This window comes from Crocodylus porosus, unplaced genomic scaffold (assembly GCF_001723895.1).
Source record: "Crocodylus porosus isolate Cpor-Errol unplaced genomic scaffold, CroPor_comp1, whole genome shotgun sequence".
In the NCBI taxonomy this organism is placed as follows: Eukaryota; Metazoa; Chordata; order Crocodylia; family Crocodylidae; genus Crocodylus; species Crocodylus porosus.
Genome location: NW_017728949.1, coordinates 77,736,661 through 77,748,282, shown reverse-complemented (window position 1 = coordinate 77,748,282; position 11,622 = coordinate 77,736,661).

Below are 11,622 nucleotides of genomic sequence, written 5' to 3'. Positions count from 1 at the left end.
TTTAAAAGGAAGTTAGATGAGCACCTTGCCAGGGTCATCTGACCCCGGTGCTCTTTCCTGCCAAGGCAGGGGGTCAGACTAGATGATCTACCTAGGTCCCTTCCGACTCTAGCTACTATGAAACTATGACACTAAGGCACAACAGGGTGAAAACTGCAGGCATGCTAGCCCCTGCTGAGGCTACAAAGCCTGCTAGCTGTCAAGGAGATAGGTGCAAGGACTTCTGGGTTCTGGGGCCCTGCACCTCTGGCTGCTGACAGGCAAAACTCGTGACATGGGTGCTTGTGGGACTGTGTCTGTCTTGGGGCACAGCGGAGTGAAAACTGCAGACCTGATAGCCCCTGCTGTGGCCAAGAAGCCTGCCAGCTGTCGAGGAGACGAGTGCAGGGGGAGTCTGGGTTCTGGGGCCCTGCATCTCTAGTTGCTGACAGGCAACACTCGTGACATGGGTGGGTGACACTGTGTGTGTGTGTGTGTGTGTGTGTGTGTGTGTTAAGGTGTGTTAAGGTGTGCCCTCACTCAAGTGACACCAAGGCAGAAAGCAGGGCAGTTCAAATAATGCTGCCTTTTATGCAGGTTTTCCATCCCTCCCCCAGAGCACTGGGATGGGAAGGGACCTGAGGGAAGGACCACAGTCACAGGCCAGCTACACAGTCAGTTATGACAGCGCTCTTTCCTCTCTCTTCCCCTGACTTCTCCCCTCCCTCCCCTTACTTTAGTTTCTGTTTCCCTGCAGGCAAGCCCAGCTTGAGCTTTGAAACTCAAAATGTTTTACAAATTTCCGAATATTTCAGCCTGCCTCATTTCATTTTGAGGCTGTTTTGAAGCTCTCTGTTTCATTTTGATTTCGCTGTTTCAAGCTCAAAATGAGTCAAAACCACGTTGAAACGAAACTGTCTGCGAAATTTCGCACAGCCCTTCCAAACAGCCAATGATTGTACTTTATTTACAAGTGGACTCATTGAACCAGACAGAGGAGATGCATCTGGCTCCCAGCCTGCCCCAAAGGTGTAGACCTGCTGTAACAGATTGAGGAAATCTTTTCTTACTGCCTAACACTAAGTCTGGTGTGCACAGCCCTTTGCTATCCCTAAATTGCGCCTCCCATTGTCAAAGCCATGTCAGAAGTAATAGGCATCCTCTCTACAGGACAGTGCTACAAGTATTCACTATGGAGAGGCATAGTCCACAGGCAGAAAAGACCAGCACCATAAGATATAAGGAATCATTCAAGGGATTGCATTGGCTGCAGCAACCCAAACTCCAGGCAGCACATAGGTGGCATCCATCCCTCTGTGCTCCCTCTGCCCTTTTTACTGTACCTCTCAGGAGGTGCAGCCCAGCATGTATCCAAGAATATTTATTTCAAATATAAAAGCTTCATATTATTATCACATGTTAAAAATTCCTGAGGGTTAGGGCCATTTTCTGCCTCAGATATACCACAAGTGTTGCAACCCAAAAAAATCAGTGAGGTTTCATGGATGAAAGGGAGAACATTTTTCATTGGCATTAGGCTAGGTTGTGAAATCTAAAGAGAATGGAAGGGTATCACTTCTCAAGTTCTACTATATATATATATTTTTTTAGGTAATTATATATAGCTTGAGAGCTTCATAACAAATATAATTTAAAGAAAACTAAGGCTTTAGCTTTAGCAACTTTTTGACATAGCTGTTTTACTTTATTTTGCATAACCAAAAGCCATGGAACAGCAGAAAATATCTCAGTTATTTCAAACATCAGTAGGAAAGGAATCACATCAAAAGGAAACAAAAAGAATGAAAATCCCCTAACACTGCATTCAACAAGTATAATGTACTTGTCTCTGGAAGTGGCATCTAGCATTATGCAAGAAGAAAAATATCCTCAGCAATATCAAGGAGAAAAAAAATCATCCGTTTAGATTTATTTTCTAAAGACTTCCGGGAACACAAGTCAATCATCCTTCTGACGCACTGATTAGAGCAATTAGGAAAAGTACCATGATACACTGAAAAATATTGAGAGCCTTCAGACACTCAGCATTTCTGAACTTCTCCATCTGGTTTTCAAATCAATCTAACCTTGAAATTCAAATGTCATAGAATGTACCATCATTTTACTGACTTTCAGAGGATACAATAATCGGTAATGCCATCTATTCAGTGCACAATTTCATATCCATTATAGAAGATTCTGCACTTCTGCAATCCTACAATCCTAAATCTCTTTCAATGTTTCAATCACAGATGGAATTAAGACTTTTTCTAGCACAAAAGTCAATATAAAGCAATAGATTACCTGCATTTTGAAAGCTTTGGAATGTGATCTATAGTTACATTTCTTCAATGATCTTTGACATACTTCTTCAGACAACTTCTTGTGATTGTAAATGAACACACTGATATTAACTTGAAGGGGGGGAGAACATTTTGCTGAACTAACTCCTTTTGAGAATACTAAATAACTACATATAGCAATGAAAAAATTCAAATACATTTTTATCCTATGTATAATAAATTAGGAACAGGTAACAATTTAATTGGCCTTTGTGCATATGATGCTACCTTATAATTAAACAATTGCTGGAAAACCCTAACCCTTTTAAACATATATTTCACTGGCTTTGTAGCAAAACTCCACAGAAACAGTAAAACTGAAAAGTTATCACTTACAAAATGAAATTCACGTGGGAAACAGAATCAGATTGAATAATATTCAGTATATTTTAAGGTAATCTCTAATTGCATAGATACACCAGTCACATGTGTTGAAAAAATGAAGAATTTATTAACTCGTTTGCTCTGTCTTGATTTTATAGAACTTGCATGTTACAAGCAGTAAATTAACTAAAAAATACTCTTCATTTTAAATCATATTGTTTTATTGTCAGTTCATTCACAAGGTAAAATTAATGGGACAAAATGGTAGATTTATTGGGCTAGAAAATCCACTTCCGAAATTAACAGAGGATAAAAGTACAATATCCATATTGCTAGGCATATTGGCCAAGATTTGTCAAAGAAGACTAGTCCAAATATGACCAAAGATTTTAGGTGGAAGGCAAGATAGTTTTGCACATTCCAGATTTAGGTGCCCTAGGTTTTTATGCTTATCTCAGGAACCTTACATTTGATTAATTTTCTGAATGTACTGGAAGTTCATCTTCTAAAATACAAGTGCTTTCAAAGTGCCTCACACAAGGCCTTGGAAGCTCTAGTTTCTGCTAAATATCTTGGTCAATGGAAACATAGTGGAAAATGGCCTATTTTAAGTCTTTGTTGGAAGTGGCCATTGTTTAGACAAGACGATGCTTTTTTTCAGCAGAATCATGTCATATTGAGTCTCTAAAGTGATTTTCAAATACTATGCAAAGCAAATATAATAAAAAGTTGCAATAACTTAAAACAGTATAAAAGCTCATACTGCATTTTAACTTCTACAGGATCATGCTAGCATTTAGTACCACATTCTTTAAATGGAAGGGGACAGAAACTATGTCCAATTCTGAAGATACCAAGAACACATGCAAAAGACCTCAAGCCAAAATTTACCCATTGTATTTTTAAACTACAATTCCAGACTGACCCATGATGTTTCAGAGCTGCAGATTAACCAGAATTCATTCTGGGGCTCTTAAAGGGGAGTGTGCGCACTATCAATGTCCTGTAACTTTTCAAAAGATAAATCATGCCTGTTCTTCCAGAAACAGCTGCACCTCTTCATACCATTATTTACTTCCTATGCTCACCCATTGGTTTATGGCAATCACATGTGGGGGTCCATAAGAAATTTTGGTATGGCTTCCCACCTCTGTATTTGGTTTGCCACAATCACACCCTAAATATACTAAATAAAATTTCTGACTAAATCCAAGTGATTCCTAGTAACCAAGAACATGTGACATCCTGTAGGTTCCACATCAAAGGGCTGCAACCTACTACCTTTAATCTTAGTGGCACCGATTTAAACTCATGCTTAATGCACTGACCTCAACGACACATAAGTGCTTTGCTAACTCAGAACTTCATTACAGAATGACACTTTCTGTCTAGTACAATGTTTCCTAACCAGGATGCTATTGCACTCTGGGGTGCTGTGAACTCCTTTTAAGGATGCTGTAGGATGCTGTGCAATATTAACACTGTTAAGTGTGTAAACACCTATGCATAATGCATAAAATAAACCCAGAAATTTGTAATAGGAACACATAATGTCAAAAATATTCTAACTTATGCTGGTTTTTTGAATTTCTTTTCAGTATAAGAATTGCTGTAGTAGAAGCTAAGAACTAGCATTTTTTAAGGATGCCTTGAGTCTAGAGAGGGATCTCTTGAGTCTAAAAAGGTTGAGAACCACAAGTCTAGCATCTAATTCCACAAGTAGCTTCAATGAAGTCAGTGGAGTGATTTGAGAAGTAAGGCTAGAAACAGACGTTGTCATTGGAACACGATTAGCTGTGTCTTAACATGTCTTGGCACAGATTATATCATTCCAAAGGTATCTACAGATATCCCTGGTTGCTGTACCCCGACTTCAGAAAACAAAGCAGAGACTCCGAAAGCTTGAGAGTCCCAACCCTGCCTGAGAATTCCCAAGGTGTGCAGGACCTGCCCCTCAAACCCACAGAGCCCCTGCCTCAGAGCATCTAGAGACCACGGACAGACTTGCACAGCCTGTGCACAGCCTGTGCACCATAAACAGACATGGGACACAATAAAGCAGCCCAATGGCATTACTACTATCAACAGCAGCAATGAAATTGAGCATTTATGGTGCAACAAAAGGCATGAACATCTGTTTGCTTTTACTTTGTGCCACCATAAAAATAATGGTGAAACAAAGGTAATGTTTTTTTCCACCCTAAGTTACTATCTAGAAGTAGTAGTAGGACAAGGTCTATACAAATGCAAGTTGCCCTGAAACAAACCCAGAAAAAGATCTTTTCTTAAAGAATATCAACATCAGAATTACTTGATGCAAAGCTTAACGAATCATATATCCCAGTAGGAGTTCACATCCAAATATCAGATTTTGGCAGATTCTCTTCCTAGAATATTAAGTATTTAACACTGATGATTCAAATTTTGAGTACAAAGAAAACAGCGGTCTTCAAAACCCAATTTCAAATCCTATCACTTTAGGAGCTGCAGGCTTAGATGTTGAAGGAAATAGTCTCCATGTGGTTTTCCCTGCTGACAGAGATATAAATAATCCTTTTATGTTGCATCAAGAGAAATGTTGGGGTTTTTTTACTTTAATTTACTGCAGTGTCCCAAAATATAAATGTATGTTTTAACTGTTAATGGATGGACTCTACAGTGAGCCTGTGCATATTCTTTTTATATGACTGCTACACACTGACTGCTTTCTCTTCATGTCTGATAAAAATAAAAAGAGGAATAAATAAATACATGTGCTTACTTGGAAGCGCACACAGTCTCACCAGTGGTGCACAGCTTCAGTAAAACTTTTTACTTCAAATGCCAGGAAGAGACAAAATATTTGAAAAATGCAAAATATTCATTTAAGCTTAGCAGACACCACAAAAAAAATTCTAGCACAAACTGAAAAAGCAGTAGCAGCAGCAGTACGTACAGTCAAAATGAGAAAATACACGTAGGTATAAATACAGGTAAAAGGTCAGGAATTCAAAGTCATTAGCATTCAATGGCACTTGAATTAGTCTTTATGAAATGAGATGGTAGTCTCAGCTCACATTCCAGTGGACAGATGTCAGTTATCTCCTTCACAGTGACTTCTAGGGAGTCTCAAGAGAGCGGACAAAGAATGACTATGGCATTCGCAATGGGTATATACACTACAGGACTGGAGCCAAAGATGAATGAAAGCAACAGAAAAACTCCCATTGACTTAAATGAGCTTTGAATGAGATCCCTGAGGGAGCCTGTCAGTGTTGAGGGACATTGGCAGAGCATTCTGGAAGAAGCCATCACAGCCACTGGGTCTTATTATTGGGGATAGTCCAAAATTTTCCATCATAAATTACTTATATTGCTGAAAAGAGTTTTGTGGGAAAAATACTTTTTCCACACAAAATTGTCATTTCTGATTTTTAAAAAAATGTTGTTTTCCCATGGAAAATATCATAATCAATTTTCACTTGAAATGTCAGTTGGACATGAGAATTTTATTTGACAGGCTTTTTTACACCTTACTAAGAAAACAAAATGATCATTTAAGAGGAAAAAATGGAGTTCTAATATTATTTTGAAACATTGACATGAAGTAAAATAAAATGAAATTAAATGAAAAAAGCCCTTTCAAATTGATTTTAAGCTTCCCACATGACAAGACTTTTTTCACCTAACAAAAAGCCTTGAATGTTTGTTTTTTTCATTTACATTTTTTGTGGGGGAAAAAAATGTGTTTTGACCAGCTCTAGTAAAAATAGTTGCAGACAGAAAGGCTGGTCTGGCATCTAGGGAGCCTAGTTTAAGCATCTGACTTGAGGCCATTTAAGGAGCTTTTCAAAATTATGTAGCCAGATAGACACAAAACCACCTAACACCCATTAGGAACCTAACCTAAAATCTTTGGAAAATCCTAATCTGTATCTCTCTATATAGTTAATCACTCATTCCTCCTCCTCCTCTCTGTTTCTCAGTTCCCCATTTGTAAAACAGGATAATTGAGTCTTTCCAATAATTCACATTAGAATGCTGAAAACATTCATTTATCAATCAGGGTACTAGACGGCAGTAGCTAAACACAGTGCAAATTATTGACAAGGAACCTAATCCTTTAAATTCAATTAGTCTCATATAAACCAAGCAAAGCCTTATTCAAGTGGTAAGGGTTACTCAGTTTAACAAGACTGATCAGAGCCTTTGTTTTGTGTTTCAGGATAGCTTTTGTTATTCTGGATTTACACATAGAACATCTGAATAACTAGACTGTTCTAGTTGATCTACATCCCCTGGGGTCCATGTCTGAAATGAGTGAGGCAAGAACTATTTCAGAAAGGACTTTGAAATAACAATGACTTTGCTCCAGGTTTTATACTCTAAAAATTTAATCTTGCAGCTGCTGGCATTGTATTTATGACCCAGATACCTTGTTCCAGGTGGACTGAAACCTTCAGACAGACCACGACCTCTCCATTTGATAATAGGCAAATTTTATTGATACACAGTGATAGCAAATAACAATAATGCAGGCAATTCTATATCTACCAGTCCTAGAGGTGTCACAGAGGGAAGATCATCTGCCCAGTATACAAGCTTCACCCTGAGGTTCTTTCTTGAATGTCAGATGTCAGCAGTCTGGAGGTCAAAGGCTGAAGCCCACTCCCCTGCCCACCCCCCAACTTGGGTGGGTGAGAGAGGCTGGTGGTGTGCCCTCTACCCATAGTGGCCTCATGTTCCCCTCTCAGGGACACTTTGCTGCTCTGAAATCCCTCCTTTTGTATTCTTTCTACCCTCTGATGACTTTTTATCTCTAGGCACAATTGATTGGTTTCCATGTGGTTATCGTATTGTCCACATTATGTTCTTTTAGCATATTGCTTTGTTTCACAAACCCATCACATGCATACATATTTTATTTTGGTTATTTGCCAAACCTCCTAATTTGGTCTGTTCACCAAAACTGGAAATACCAAGGGCTGTGCAGTTGGGCACTATGACCTAGCCCTATGTTGCAGAATCCCTTATTTCTGTTTGGGTACACTGTTCTTGTTATGGAACAGTGTGGTACATGTCTTCAATTTCCCAGCCTGTGTGTTTGCAAGCTTCATACACAGTGGGTCCTGAAGAAAACTTTGTCACAAACAGGCTTTTAGAAACCAATTAACCCTGGCCATTGCCCTGAACCATTGTTCTAGTGCAATACCTACTTTACCTACAAGCCAATACCCAAAAGCAAACCTCTAAATATCATTTTCTAGCCAACAGCAGTATGAAAGGGCATATGACTATATGGGAAAAAAGGAATAGGCAAAGTCATTCAGGCAGAAATCTAAGAGGATAATACTAATCAGGAGACACTCGTTAAATCCTATTTAATAATGATCATGATAATGGTAATTAATAACCCAAATAGCTTAAAAATTCCCATACACAGTATGGGAAAAAGAATATATGGAAGAGTATAATAAGAAAGCTCTTCTTTCATTGCTTTTGAAATGCTGGAAATTTATAAGAAAGCTTCATGTTATTCATAGATGTGCAGAAAGCAGTCAATCATACATCAATAAATGAAAGACTCATTCTGGACCTCATTGTACTGAAGTCTATGAGTCCTGTCATTGATTTCAGTAAAAGAAGGATTAATCCCAGTAGAAAATCTTGTGGTCCTCACTGAAGGTTTCCTGTAAAGGAAATGTAAGCTTTTAAAATCTGTTACAGTAGAAGCTTCTGTAAAGAAGCAAAAATAGAGGGCACAAATTAGATGTTCAATTTACATTCATATAGGGTAATGATTATAACATGAGCCCATGGCAGGAGAATAGGAAAAACCATGACATTACAATTTTTAATATTAATATATTTAAAATTTGATCCACATTGTAGGTGACCTATTTAGAAAAACAAATGCTTGCATTTTTAGTCTAAAATGTTTTCAAAAAGCTTTTATACTAATTTTCACCTAAAAATATTGGCTCTCATGACAGACTATGGGTATTATTGTAATATTTTTGTGTTAACTGTGTTCATTTTGTAAAATAATGTTGCAGACCTCAGTTTCCCCTAGCTAATTTATATGAATGGGATGGATTACAGAGATAGTGAGTCCAGAGATGTTTCAATAGTTTTGCTGACATGTCAACAAAGGTGAAGATGCTAGTGATATCCAAGAGGCTTCCAGGGAAGCCAAAAAAGAGAAACATAACAATGGACAGGGGAGTGTGAACAAGTAGAGTGTCTGGAGAGAGGAGGCTGGAGGGAGAGACCAGCAACTTCATGGCTCAGAAGCTGGAAAAAAGAAGACCAAAAAGAGAACAGCAGAACAATTTCTGGGGAGAGCCCTGGCCTGTGTGGGTTGGATTGGGAATGGAGGAACTGTACAACCCTTTGGAGGCTGGGGCAGAAAACCTCTAGCTGGGTGGTTTTTGCACCAATAAATGCCTTTATTGAAACAGAGCTGTGTATTTGCTGCTTTGAACTTTAGGTTGAACTTAGCTGTACTCCCCCACAAGAAGTCAAGGCCCTCTCTCAGGAATGGAACTGGATGCTAGCTCCTTGCGTCAGGGCCACAGAGAACTGGGAAGGGTGAGGCACTAAAAGGCAGGGGTCAGAGTGAGAAGGAGTTAGGGTTCCCCACTGCTCTAGAAACTATGCCTTGTCTGGCTTCAGGGGGGAGTCTCAGAGAAAAATCAAGACTGCAGTAGTCCTGAGCAATCAACCTCTGGGGGAGACTCTGTGACAACATGCTTTGCTCAGCATGCTGGGAATTGGGTGCATCAGTGACTCTCCAGCACTTTTCAATCTCCTCCAATATTAAGGGAAGAACTTTGTGCAGCCTCAGAGCCACTGTATATTATGTGCCTAAAACAGCTCCACTCCCAAAGAGATAACAGATTAACACATAGTAGATTAACTATGCAAACATAATTTAACAAAAACACACACCATGCACACAAAAACAACGGGAAATAATATGAAATGTGAAAACACCCTTCCCCAAAAAGTCTCCGGGTCCAGTTTCTCCCATCACCCTAGCTCTACTTCCAATTAAAATAGTCAGTTACAGAACACATCCCTTACAAAGCCATGCCCCAAATATAGTCATCTTTCTCCCCAGCTCTTCATGTGTCTTGTGTCTTTCCAATTATAAGTTCTTCAAGGCAATAATAATTTCTCCCCCCTCTTCCCCCCTCCCCCCCCACTGATTTTGCACTTTTGCTGTCTGTGTTTTTTTGTGGGGACCAGGTTTTTTTCACAGAGATTAACCAAATTCATGGTTTCTGTGAAAATCATACAATTGATAATTTGGTAGGTAGGTCCCTACTTATCTGGGATCAGATCACAAGGAGCAGTATTAGTATATATTTTATTTTACTTTTCTGCTCAACTCCACTGTTTTGCCAAGCACAGGCCAGGGTTTTGTTTTTTCAGCACTTTTCTGAAAGAATTGTACATGATTAAAATTAACAGATAATTACATAAAATTCCCAAATAGGTATTCATAAATGCCAAAGATCTTTGAGAGTGCCACATGATTTCTTTGGGGGAAACCATGCAATTGGTTCTGATTCAGCAATCCAAAACTGGTATAAATTGCACTGACCTTAATGTGGGCAAAATAGTAAAATAGGTAGCATTGAGAAGAAAATTGACAATGGGGAGTCTCACTTTTATTTATGCTGAAATCCTTCCAATCCACTCTGCTGTGTAAAAGTGTCTTACACTGGCCATAAATTTGGTGAATGTAAATATAATTTATACACTGTAAGGCAACTTTACATTACAAAAATGCCATAAAGGTGTTTCAGGCTGAGTGAGAATTGTCTCCTCTTAGTTTAATGATTCATCTCTAAGGAGTTATAAAGTTACATGACTGAATTAGAACATTTAAATTCAGCAAAATATTTGGAAGAAGTGTTTTTCCTAAAGAGCGAAATTGCCAGCTCTCATCTGGTAAAAGATTACTATTTTGACATATTTGGACATTGCTACAAAGATTTATTATGGCAAAACTATGGTCTATGCACCAAGATGCATTTCATTAAAGGGAACATGATGAAAATGAAGTGGATATTTCAGCACATTCTCTGGGAGCACATTAATTGGGTAACTCTGGTGGACTATAATGTGAAGAAATTTGTCTAAGGATATATCCTTCTAATCATACATGGGTGTTTCTTAGTCAGCCCAGTATAAGATAAAGATAAAAGCATCCATATCTTCCATCCCATAAAGAACACTGTACATGCCATCTAATCTAAATCATTTCGCAAATATAAATTCTATTTATACCCTAGGCTGTGGTGACCTCATCAGGCCTTACTAAAGGACTAAGTCAGGTTTGTTCAGTACTTGGAAGGGAATCAAATATAGAGAGTGTGTGTGTGTGTAGATAATATATATAGAAAGAGAGTGAGGGAGAGAGAGAGAGAGAAAAAATGAAATATATTTGTATTGAATGAAATCAGGCCACTGAGTGAATACATGAGATATACCCTGCTACATCATTTTGCAAATATATTTCATTCTATACACAAACGCACACATATATCTATATATATAAAGACAGAGAGATTTGCAAAATGATGTAGCAGAGTATGTATCATTGTCACAGAAGCACTGAGGTGCCCTGTTCCTAAGTAATGGAGAAGGGGAGCTGCCAATCTCCAGGGGCAGCTCAGGTGCCAGTTGCTGCGGCAACCCGGCGGGCCATGTGACCAGAAGGGGGCAGGGCCAGGCCTTTATAAACAGCCCAGGCCGGATCCTAGAGAACAGTTCCCTTCTGGCAGCTGCAGAAGCAGGAGCTCTGCGGGAGAACTGAGCAGACGCAGTTAATGGTTGCAGCCTGAGCACCCTGACCAGCTGCATGAGGATACGGGGTAGAGAGAACCCTAAAGGAGGTATTGAGGAGAGCCAGTGTGGAACAGAGCTTATACTGTAAGCCAGGAGGCTTCTTGTTGTTATGTTGCAGCTGTTTGGCTTATGGTTTAGT